This window comes from Mirounga leonina, unplaced genomic scaffold, assembly GCF_011800145.1.
Source record: "Mirounga leonina isolate KUSES-001 unplaced genomic scaffold, KU_Mleo_1.0 Mir_82, whole genome shotgun sequence".
Classification (NCBI taxonomy): Eukaryota; Metazoa; Chordata; class Mammalia; order Carnivora; family Phocidae; genus Mirounga; species Mirounga leonina.
Genome location: NW_023270825.1, coordinates 12913400 through 12925044, shown reverse-complemented (window position 1 = coordinate 12925044; position 11645 = coordinate 12913400). Strand labels below are relative to the sequence as shown.

The 11645-nt window shown below is 42.9% G+C and overlaps 1 protein-coding gene and 1 long non-coding RNA gene across 7 annotated transcripts in view; one reads left to right on the top strand and one right to left on the bottom strand.

The window, feature by feature from the left end:
* Positions 1 to 6793, top strand: part of LOC118002621 — a 14087-nt gene extending 7294 nt beyond the window's left edge. The window contains exons 2-3 of the long non-coding RNA XR_004677073.1: positions 6306 to 6435; positions 6783 to 6793. This is a non-coding gene — a long non-coding RNA (uncharacterized LOC118002621). The remainder of the gene's footprint in view (positions 1 to 6305; positions 6436 to 6782) is intronic.
* The window catches only part of TTC7B (tetratricopeptide repeat domain 7B), a 249851-nt gene that overhangs the window by 74880 nt on the left and 163326 nt on the right, over positions 1 to 11645 (bottom strand). The gene's annotated exons all lie outside the window — the stretch shown is intronic.

Here is an 11645-nt window from a genome sequence, read left to right as displayed (position 1 = left end):
ACAGATAGCATGAGAGGGAGGAGGGTCAGAGGGAGAAGCAGACTCCCTGCCGAGCAGGGAGCCCGATGCGGGACTCGATCCCGGGACTCCAGGATCATGACCTGAGCCGAAGGCAGTCGCTTAACCAACTGAGCCACCCAGGTGCCCCCCCAAATGGGCTGATTTTTTAAAAGACCTCCAAAGGAAAGAGCTCCCATAGCCGCCCCCCCTCCCCGCTTAGGAAATTCTACCTGTGTTCATTTCACTCCAGTAAGAATTTTGGGAGTATTTTACACTTAAATTCAGTGGGAATTCTGATCAACCCCTTCCATTAAGCCCACAAATGAAGGGGGCCCCTACCCAAGATCTTGAATGGAATGCTTCCGTTCCTTCTGGAGGGATTCCCAGGATGGCTTTCTGATGGCTGCATTAGAACCCCGTCCAAGTCCTCCCTAAGAGTCTCTCCAGGGAGGGTCGGTGTACCAACCCAGAGGGCACATTCACATTGTCACCCATGTACAGGGCACCCCGAGTCTGCAGAGCACTGAGCGGTCATCCACTGCCATTGGGAGTCCTCTTCGGGATGGAGAACTCAAATGTCTTCCACAACCAGGCAAGTAAATAGGAGCTGGGCTCAAGATGTCAGGGAGTGTTTGGAGTCATGCCTGCCTACCCAAGAGGTAATCAAATCCAGACATTTTTAAAATGTGCGCTGACCTAATGGGACTCTGCGAGCGAATGTCAACACACAGGCTGCCGGACAGAAACTCCTAGTTTACAAGCTTTTCAGGAGTCAAATCTGAATACCTGGTTGTCTTTACAAAACCCCAAGGCACACGCCGACTCACCATTGGTTTGCCAACACAAGCACCAAAGGGGGAGGTTAGAAGAACATGGCTCTTCTCTAGGGATCAAGCCCTGTCCAGGAACTGACCCCTGTGACTTTCCCGCAAACTCCTGTCTGGGGGTTTTTAACCACTGAGGAAGTTCTAAAAATCTGACCACTTTTAAGGTCCTGAGCTGCTCAAGAAGGAGATGCCGCCTAATGCGCCGGCCCGTGTGGGAGGCCATTCGGCATTTCCCCACACCGGCCTCACTGTCACCTGTCGTCTCGGCCCAGGCTCCCAGGTCTGCTGGGTCCTGGGGAGATGAACACCACACTTATTTAACAAACTCAAGTGTCAGGAGCAGGAGTCTCGCTCTCCAGAACTTTGCAGCCCCTCACCCCCGACGGGGCCGTCTGTGAGGATTCAGCTGCACCTCCCGGTATCCTAATCCGGCCTCCTCTTTATGACAGGCAGGAACTCCTGTTAGATCCCCTATCAGTTACATTTCGCTTCTCATTTCAGCCAAAGTGTCAACAATCTGGAATACTCCCCCATCCTTCTAGCGGTATTTTTAGAACAAACAAACAACTGACATATTTAGCTAAAATAAGTCCCCTCAAGAAACCCCAGTTTGGCTCATTTTTTGCTCCCGGTTTGGCTATTAAGCTCAAGTCGGACTAGTGACCGGAACCAGCACCCAAGCTGGAAATGACACGGACAGGGTGAACGAAAAACACCCCTGGAATCACACTGCCCATGTCTTTGTCAAAGACCTCCTCCAGTGTCTGAGTTTGGCATTGTTTTTAAAGGGAGCCCTTCCACCTGGTGCCATCCACAAAGCAGCAGAGAGCGGACATGGACGGTCCAGACTACTTCTTGAGTGCGGTCTCCCTGGGGGTGTGAGGGGCCGAGGACTACCTGCCCTCTGTTCGCTAAGTAAGCTGGTGAGCAAGTGCATTTGGTACCGTAGCCAGCTAGTAAGTAAATGTGTGAACAGGAAATACTTGAAAGTGAGTCTTCCCATTAAACTCTGGCTTGAAAAAAAAACCAATCGATTCTCTCTGAACCACAAAGCTCTTGGTCATTTCCAAAATGGGGGCGGGAGTGAGCCAGAAGCTTGAAACAAAACAATCTATTCTCTCTGAACCACAAAGCCCTTGGTCATTTCCAAAATGGGGGGGGGGGGGAGTGAGCCAGAAGCAACGCTACTGACCTGCCCCTCCCCAAAGGCCATCCCTCTGGAGCATTTCCCTGTCTTTATTTCTGACGTAGCTCCTCCCATGGCCCCGATTTCCCCATATTCCCAAGTCTGAGGATGGGAGCTCAAGTGAAGAAAGGAGACACTTGGGTCTATTTCAGTGGATGATGGCAGATGCCACAAGAATGGGAATCCTCCGATCACCTGGGCCTAGAAAGGAAAGAGCCCAAAGCCAGATGTGACAAGGACAGAGGAATCCAGGAGGCTCTGTAGGATCGAAATGGCACCCTCCACTCAAAGTCAGGACGGGAGCCAGAAAAGAGGAAACCGGGCAGGGTGCTGGGAAACTGAACCAGCTCTCTGGGACCAGAGGTGGACAATGCATCTCTCTGGGATCGGATGCCAAAGGGGCCCTCGAGTCCTTGTGCCAGGAACCTGCTGCTGTGAATCCTGGCCTATTTTACATTTCCCACATTCTCTGGCTTGACGTCCTGCGTGTTCTCGTTGAGTACAGCATGAAGGGTTTGGTTTGGTTTTGCTTGGCTTTGTTTCAGCAGTGTGAAGGAGACCAAAAGCAGGACCCTTGTCCCTGGGGGCTGGAGCTTTCACAGGGGGCCCTGCTCTCCAGGATGCAGGTGGCAGGGGCCACGGTGGCCATCTTTGTTTCCTCTGAGGCACTCGGTGCATTCCAGAGTAACTCTTCACGTGTCACTGTGAGTGGTATGAAGGCGGGGACACTGCTCTCGTCGTCCTTGGCAGAAAGTGGGGGCTCTCTGACCTTTCACTAGGGGGTGTTCAAAGGACATTGAATCGGGTCATCTGTAGTGGGGTTATTGATTCCAACCAGCTGTTTCTGGCTCAGGGTTCCCATGAGAATACTCATGGGATAAATGTGGACATTGTCTTCCTTACCTTCTTTCAGGTGTTTTTGTTTTGTTTTGTTTTTGAACAAATAGTAAATAGTTGAACTTTCATGACCTTAAAATGCAAAAAGACCATTATGAATGCACCGACATTGAACTGTATTTGGACCGTTGGACGTGTTTTGCACAGTTGGCTGGGTAACTCACAGGTACTTTCCATGACCCATATGCAGGAAGCAGAAATCATTATTTTATATAGCAAACTTGGCAGATTAAGACCAAAATGGACCATAGAAGAAACACAGACACATGCTTAGTTAGCTATGACCTAAGGCTCCCAGACTACTCAGCAGGGTCATTACTTTCAACCATTCATTGCACAAACGTGTATTAATGTTTGCAGCATGCCAACCACTGGGGTAGGTGCTGGGGATCCAGAGGTTTCAGGAAACCCCTTGCATGAAGTCTGAAGATGATACTCCATATGTTGAATTGTTGAACGAGACACTCAGAAGAACTTGAGATCTTGTAAAGAAAAACACCAAAACAAATAAACCTGCATGCCACCAGTGGGGATAGATGGCTTTGGTACAGCTGCCCTAGCCTGGCCTCTCCCAGCTGCTGGGCCTCCTGAGGAGCTCTGTCCCCTGGCGGGTGGGAGAGTGGCATGTCCTGCTTTCTCTCCAGCATACTCTGAAATAACCATGAAAAGGGGAACTCTCTGGAAAGGAAGCAGGATACTCCCATGAGGACTTTAGACTGGCCGCATGCATGTGGACTCGGGGAGCAGAGCTTGGGCCAGCACAACTCTCAATCTGAGGACAAGGCCATCCCTAGTCCTGGAGAAGAAAGGGTCTTCTCATAAACAATTTGGACTTCAAATACACTTCTCTCCCATTTCTTCTTTTCCAGTTTTTCTTCTACCCTTGCCTCATAAACCCAATTCTTCAGTTTCTAAGCCATTTCTTGTTGCCTTTTCGGTATTTTGTCTCTCTTAACAAGCATCCACGTTCCCTGAAGGCAACACCAGAGACCCAGAACCTCACAGAAAGATTACATAAACGGGCCGGCGCAGGGGGAGGCTGCTTCCCTGCTTCAGCCAGCCCCTCCCAGAGGAGTGGTGGCTACAGGACCCAGAGCCAGAGAACCCCAGAGCAGAAGGGCCCCCAGGCATCTCCTCTCAACCTCCCAAGAACGCTGGAAACCCTCCCACCACTATACATGTTGAAAGGGAGAGGATGGAAAGCTGATTTTTTTTTTAAAAACTGCAGTAAGGGCGCCTGGGTGGCTCAGTTGGTTGAGCGACTGCCTTCGGCTCAGGTCATGATCCTGGAGTCCCTGGATCGAGTCCCGCATCGGGCTCCCTGCTCGGCGGGGAGTCTGCTTCTCCCTCTGACCCTCCCCCCTCTCATGTGCTCTCTCTCATTCTCTCTCTCTCAAATAAATAAATAAAAATAAATAAATAAATAAATAAAAATAAAAAAATAAAAAACTGCAGTAAAATACACATAACATAAAATTTCCCATTTTAACGTGAACAGTTCAGTGGCATTAAGTACTTCCATGCTGCTGAGCCACCACCAAGACCATCCGTCTCCAGAATGTTCTTCCTCTTGCAAACCTGGGGCTCCAAACCCATTAAATGGTAACTGCTCATTCTCCCCGTCCCCCAGCCCCTGGCAACCCCTGTTCTACTCTCTGTCTCTGGGATTTTGACTGCTCTTTGAGCCTCATATAAGAGTAACCATGCAGGGCGCCTGGGTGGCTCCGTCGTTAAGCGTCTGCCTTCAGCTCGGGTCATGATCCCAGGGTCCTGGGATCGAGCCCTGCATCGGGCCCCACAATCGAGCCCCACAATCAAGCCCCACATCGAGCCCCGCATCGGGCTTCCTGCTCCGCGGGAGGCCTGCTTCTCCCTCTCCCACTCCCCCTGCTTGTGTTCCCTCTCTCGCTGTATCTCTCGCTGTCAAATAAATAAAATCTTAAAAAAAAAAAAAAAAAGAGTAACCACACAGTATTTGTCTTTTTGTGACTGGCTTATTTCACGTAGCTTAATGTCCTCAAGGCTTATCCATGTGGTAGCTTGTATCAGAATCTCCTTCCTGTTTAAGGCTGAATAATATTCCATTGTACATATGTATCACATCTTGTGTATCCACTCCCTCATCAGTGGGCACGTGGGGTGCTCCTACCCTCTTAGCTATTATGAATAATGCTGCTGTGAACATGGGTGTGTGAGATCTGTTTGAGTTCCTGCTTTCAATTCTTTTGAGTACTTACCCAGATGTGGAATTGCTGGGTCACATGATAATTCTATTTTTAATTTTTTGAGGAACTGTCATGCTATTTTCCACAGTGACTGTACCATTTTATATTCCCACCAGCAGAACGCAAAGGTTCCAGTTTCTCTACATCCTCGCCAACACTTGTGACTTTCTTTTTTTTTTTTTTAAAGATTTTATTTATTTATTTGAGAGAGAGAGAATGAGAGAGAGAGCACATGAGAGGGGGGAGGGTCAGAGGGAGAAGCAGACTCCCTGCCGAGCAGGGAGCCCGATGCGGGACTCGATCCCGGGACTCCAGGATCATGACCTGAACCGAAGGCAGTCGCTTAACCAACTGAGCCACCCAGGCGCCCCCACTTGTGACTTTCTGTCCTCTGTGTGTGTGTGTGTGTTAATAACAACCATCCGAAGGAGTATGAAGTGATATCTCACTGGGGTTTTGATTTGCATTTTCCTAATGATTAGTGATGCTAAGAAATATTTCCATGTGCTTATTGGCCAGCTGAATATCTACTTTGGAGAAAAGTTCCTTTGCCCATCTTTTGTTTGAGTGGTTTTTTTGTTGTGGAAAGTTGATTTTAAAGAAGCTACTGCACTTACTGAATTTGCTCCACTTTGATCCACGGTGTCTTTGAGGCTGCTACCCACCCTCCTTTGCCCAAAGATCCTCCTCTCCAACTTGAATCCGGGAGGTTGGCGTCCCTGGGTTGGTAGCCTTGCACTCATCCCTCCCAGACATCCTTCAGGTATCCACGGATTACTTCTCTTGAGTTAATGAGAACAAACTTGCTTTGTGGCCCAACTTTCTATCAAGTGCAAATTTAACAGCCATGTCCGTGACTCCATCACTCAGCTGAGGCCTAACGATAGCCCATAGCACCAGGCCTCTCAGTAATCACTATGTCGAAACATTACTCAGTATCATATTTCAACTTAAATTGAGTGTAAGAAAGAGTGGGAAAGAGGCAGTCTTACTTGCCAAGCAATGATTTTTTTTTTAAACCAGATATATGCTCCACTTGAGTAAAGAATGATCCTAACCATGTTTTCCAGTTTATTGATAAGATTGACAGGGGAGATAGCATAAGAATCCTTTTCATGTGGATTGCTGGCTCTAGGAAAGCATAAACTGTCTTTCTCTTATTCGTGGCAGCATTCCTGATACCTAGCACTGCACGGCATGTGGAACGTGGTAGGAACTCAGTGTTTCAAAAGCAGTGGTTAAAGCACAGATGTTGAGGCCAGACCACCTGCATTCAAATCATGACTCCGCCACTGACAAGGTGGGTAATTTTGGACAAACTAGTTTACCTTTCTGCGCCTCAAGTTCCTCATCTGTAAGATGGGGATGATAATATTATCTACTGTGGTTCTCATGATGATTAAATTAGTTTAAAATGTGTTCATTGCTGGGGCGCCTGGGTGGCTCAGTCGGTTAAGCATCTAAGTCTTGATCTCAGCTCAGGTCTTGATCTCAGAGTCATGAGTTCAAGCCCCGAATTGGGGCCAGCGTGGAACCCACTTAAAAAAAATGTGTCAAGTGCTGACAAGAGTTGCTGAAATGCTAGTGGGTTATTACTGCTAAACGAGTGAATGAATAAATGTTATATATGTTCACTTCTTTCCATAGTTCCCGTTGGCGTAAAAAGAAATGTGATCACGTGACAGGATCTGTTCTCGCGCATACGAGAGTAGAAGATCATACACAGAAGTGTTTAGAGGAGATGGTGGTCTTCCGGCCAGGTGACCGAAGCTTGTTTCAGTATCTCCTCATGTATCAAAGTTAGGGGTCAGAAAACATATCTAAAAGAGTTGTCGAAACACCTCAATGATGCCGCTTGGATTTGTATCTTTGAGAGGCTCCCAAAATTACTTCCTTGTGCTTCATGTAACATTTGATGGTATAAATAAGAAAGAGTAAAATTCAAATCAATTAAAAATCTGTAATTAGCAAAGTTGTGCAACCACAGTTTGTCTCAGGGCAAGAGACTAAACCTGGCGGTTGCTGCCCTTCGCGGCCTCTGTAAGGCTTCCTGAATTAGAATAAAACATCCCAGTCATACTACTGTTCTCAGATGCCACCGTACATAGGATACTCTCTGATACATTTTCCCAAGACAAAAAGCAAAAATTGTCTGCTCTCATCCTAATATTTTATCTAAAAATGAATCCCCATGGCAGAAACACAAAGTCTACGAGGGGCTGATCAAAGCACTGGCTGACAGACTGCCCCACTGTCCTCGGGATAGACAACTGTTCCAAACATCACCTGGCACCTACTTCTACCTTCTTGGGCCAATGAGGAAAACACCAAGTAAAATGTAGTCATCAACTTGGAAATTTGAGGAAAGCTGTATTTCAAAAGAAGAAATATCAAGGCTCCTCTACCAAGTACAGTAGAGAGTGAATCTACCTGAATTTACGAACACTCTTCAATATAAAAATGTGTTGTTAGATTTTATTTTGGGGAAAACTTGCAATGCATTAAAGACATTTAATACATTGTCAGCAAGTGATTTCTCACTCCTTTGTTTAGGTATTTAACGGTTAAAGGGTTTTTACAAAAATAATTTTTCAACAGAAAAAGAAGGCAGTTCAGGAGGAACAAAATAAGACACGACACATAGAGAAACTGCAGACATAAACCCAACCATACCATTACTTACATTAGATGTGAAGGGACTAAACACTTAAGACAAAAGGCAGGAATTATCAGACTAAATAAAAAAATAAGACCTGGGTGACTCAGTCGGTTAAGTGTCTGACTCTTGATCTCAGCTCAGGTCTTGATCTCAGGGTCGTGAGTTCAAGCCCTGCGTTGGGCTCCACGCTGGGCGTAGAGCCTCCAAAAAAAAAAAAAAAAAAAGCAAGACCCCACTCTGCGCTATCTGTTAAGAGAGGGAGGATTTGAAGAAATAACGGCTGAGAATTTTCTAGAAATGATAAACGGTACAAACAATACCGATCCGCAGTTTACGATAGCCCAGTGACCCTGACCGAGCAGGAGCCACTCTGAGCTGTTTCACGGTAAGAACGTATAGCGCCCGCAACTACGTCAATTGGAAGCAGCCAGGGAGAAAAGACAGATGACATTAAATGATCCAAAATTAAACAAACAGTTGACTTCTCAACAACTACAAGAGGAGTAAGATCATTCGTGCTGTGAGAAAATGAGAGCTTAGAATTATATATCCAGTTGGAAAAGCTCTTCTGAGAGTAATGCCAATATATTTTCAGACACAAACTGAAAAATTGTGCCAGCAACAGACCCTCACTAAAATTTCTAGGATAATCACTAAACAACAACCAAAACAGAACATTTCTTTTCCAAATCAGTAAGAAAAAAACATGTAACAAAAACATAATTAACCTAAAAGAAGGTAGGAAGAGAGAGGACAGCCTATGAAAGGAAGGGCAGGACAAAGAGAAAGCACAGAAGAAGTAGGAGATACCAACACAAATGTACCAGTATTTACAGTAAGTGGAAATGAACTAAATGTTCCAGATAAGACTGTCAGTCTGAGTTAAAAAAAAAAAAATCAGCTGTATATAATGAGCACAAGAGTGAATCTAAAACATAAGAATATAAAAAGTTCGAGGTAGGAGAACGAAGACAGATACTCCAAGCATACATGCGCAAACACGTGCACACACACACACTGCGTGTGTGTATCTGTATATGGACACACAAATGTAGGTAAGTGTTGTGGATGCGTGTGGATGGCATCTAAACTAGATTCTGAGGCAAAATGAATTATGTAACTTATTACATAATGATACAGGGTTGAATCTACCAGGAAGACATAGCAATTCTAAATTTATATGCACCTAAGAGCACAGCTTTAAACTATATAAAGCAAACATTGCTATGACTATGTGGTGAAATAGGACAATCTACCATCCCAGTGATAGATCTCAACATATCTCAGCTCAATAATTGACCAATTAAGCAAACAGAAACCATCAGTATGAATAAAGAAGATCTGAATAGCAGAACTAACAGCTTAATCTAATAAGATGTATAAAAATGTACCCCCAGATGCAGAAAGTATTCTTTTCAAGCACACATGGAGGATTTATAAGATGTGACCACATGCTGGGCCATAAAGCAAGTCTCAACACATTTCAAGTTCATATAGATGACAGTCTCTCCGAGCACAATTCAATGAAGTTGTTAAAAGCCCATTAACAAAAGATAAGTGGAAAAAAACCCATATATTTGACAATTAGAAAACACAGTTCTAAAATAACTAAGGAGTCAAAGAAGAAGAATGGAAATTTAAAATGATTTAGAATGAAATGATGATAAAAATTTCAGATATTGAAATTTGTGGTCTACAACTAAAGCAGCACTTGGCAGGGAATTATGTCTTAAATGTTTATGTCAGAAAATAAGACAAAAAATTAATGAACTAAGCACCTACTTGAGAGATTAAGAAGGAAAACCAGGTAAAACAGAATGAACTCAAAGAAAATAGAAGAAAGGAAATGTTAGAAATAAGAACAGAAATTCATGAAAGAGAAAGTAAATATATAGTTGAGATCATAAAAAAGCTGGTTCTTTGAAAAGATCAATGAACAGACAAATTTCCGGCAAGACTGTTCAAGAAAATAAAAAAGAAGGCACATTAAGCAATATTAGGAATGAAAAAGACTTAACCGCAGGTGCCGTATGACAATAAACAGATAATTAAAAAACATGAACAGCTCCATGCCAATGAAATTTAACATTTAGATGAAATGGACAAACACTTAAGATATATACATATATTATATATATTTTAGCTTCTATGTTATACATAGCTTAATAAAAGAAGCAGCAGAAAACCTAAATATCCTATAATCATTTTTATAAAAGCATAAGAAGTCTTTCCATAGAAAAAAGACTAGTGCCAGACGGTTTTACAGGCAAATTCTCCCGAAACTTATTATTCTAGAAACAGATAACTCCAATCTTACAGAAACGATTCTAAAACACACAAAAAAGAACTATTCCAACTTATTTTATGAGGCTGGCCCAATCTTGATGCCAAAACCTGACAAGTATACAATGAGAAAGGAAAATTGCAAGCTATTTCACACATGAACAAATATAAATGTTCCTAAAAAATTAGTAAACTGAATCCACTAAAAAAAACTAATATGTCATCATCAAGTTGGGCTTATTCCAGGAATGCAAGGTTAATTTAACATTTAAAAATATCAATTAATATAACATTCACAGGTTAAAGGAGCAAAACCATACAATTATCTCAATAAATATAGAAAAAGCATTTGATAAAATTCAGTATCAATTCATGATTTAAAAAGATCAACTCTTAGCAAACCAGGAAGAAGGAAATTTCCTTAACTTCTTAAATAGAATTTATAAACAAATTTGTAACAAACATAATTCTTAATGGTAAAATACTGAAAGAATTTTATTGAACTATATTGAAGGTCCTACCTAGTCCAGTAAGGCCAATTTTAAAAAGTTGAAGGATTAGAGATAAAGAAATTAAATTTTAATTTCAGATAAAAGTCATTGTATAGAAAGTCCAAAGTAATCTATATATAAATTGTTAGAATTAACACGAGTTTAGCTGAGTTGTTGGGTCAAGAATGTACAAAAATCAGCTGCCTTTTTATACACTAGTAACAAGTAGATAGTAAATTTGATAAAGAAAAAAAGACTGTATACATATAGTGTAACAAATGGAAATTTTTTCAGGTAACTAGGAATAAATCTAGTAAAAAATGGGCAAAATATTTATAAGAAAAATTGTAAAACTTCATTAAAAAGTATTTTTTAAAGACCTAAATAATTAGATATAATGGCCATGGATTAGAAGACCCACTGTCACAAATACAGAATTCTCCCCAAGCTGAGCTATTAGATTGTCATTCCAATAGATTTTTTTGTTGTTGTTGAACTTGACAAACTTGATTCAAAAATTTATATGCAAACTCAAAGGCCTGAAATAGCCACAACACTCTTGAAGAGCAAGATACAGGGAGGGACCTACCTCACATATAATAAAGTTGTAGGAATGCAATCACACATAGATGGCACACTGAAAGAACCAAGTAGAAAGGTCAGAAATCGTCCCCCTCCAACCCCCCGACCCCCCCACCCACATATGGGCATCTGATTTAAGACAAAAGTAGCACAAGGAGCAACAGGGAAGGGATCTTTCCAGTACACAATGCTGGGACAATGGGGTATCCATGTGGGGGAACACTACACTGAATCCTTCCCACCATACAGACATCAAACAATCATTTCCAGATGGACCCTTAGATTTAGGTGTGAAAGGTAACACAAAAGAGCTCTTAGAATATAACTTAAGAGACTGTCTTCGTGACCCCGGAGAAGGGAAGGGAAGGTTTCTTAAACTAGATGCAGAAAGTACAATCCATGAAGGAAATGGTTGATAAATGCAACTACTTTAAAAATAAGAACTTCTGTTCATCAGAAAACAAGTCACAGATGAGGAGATGATTTTTGCGACAC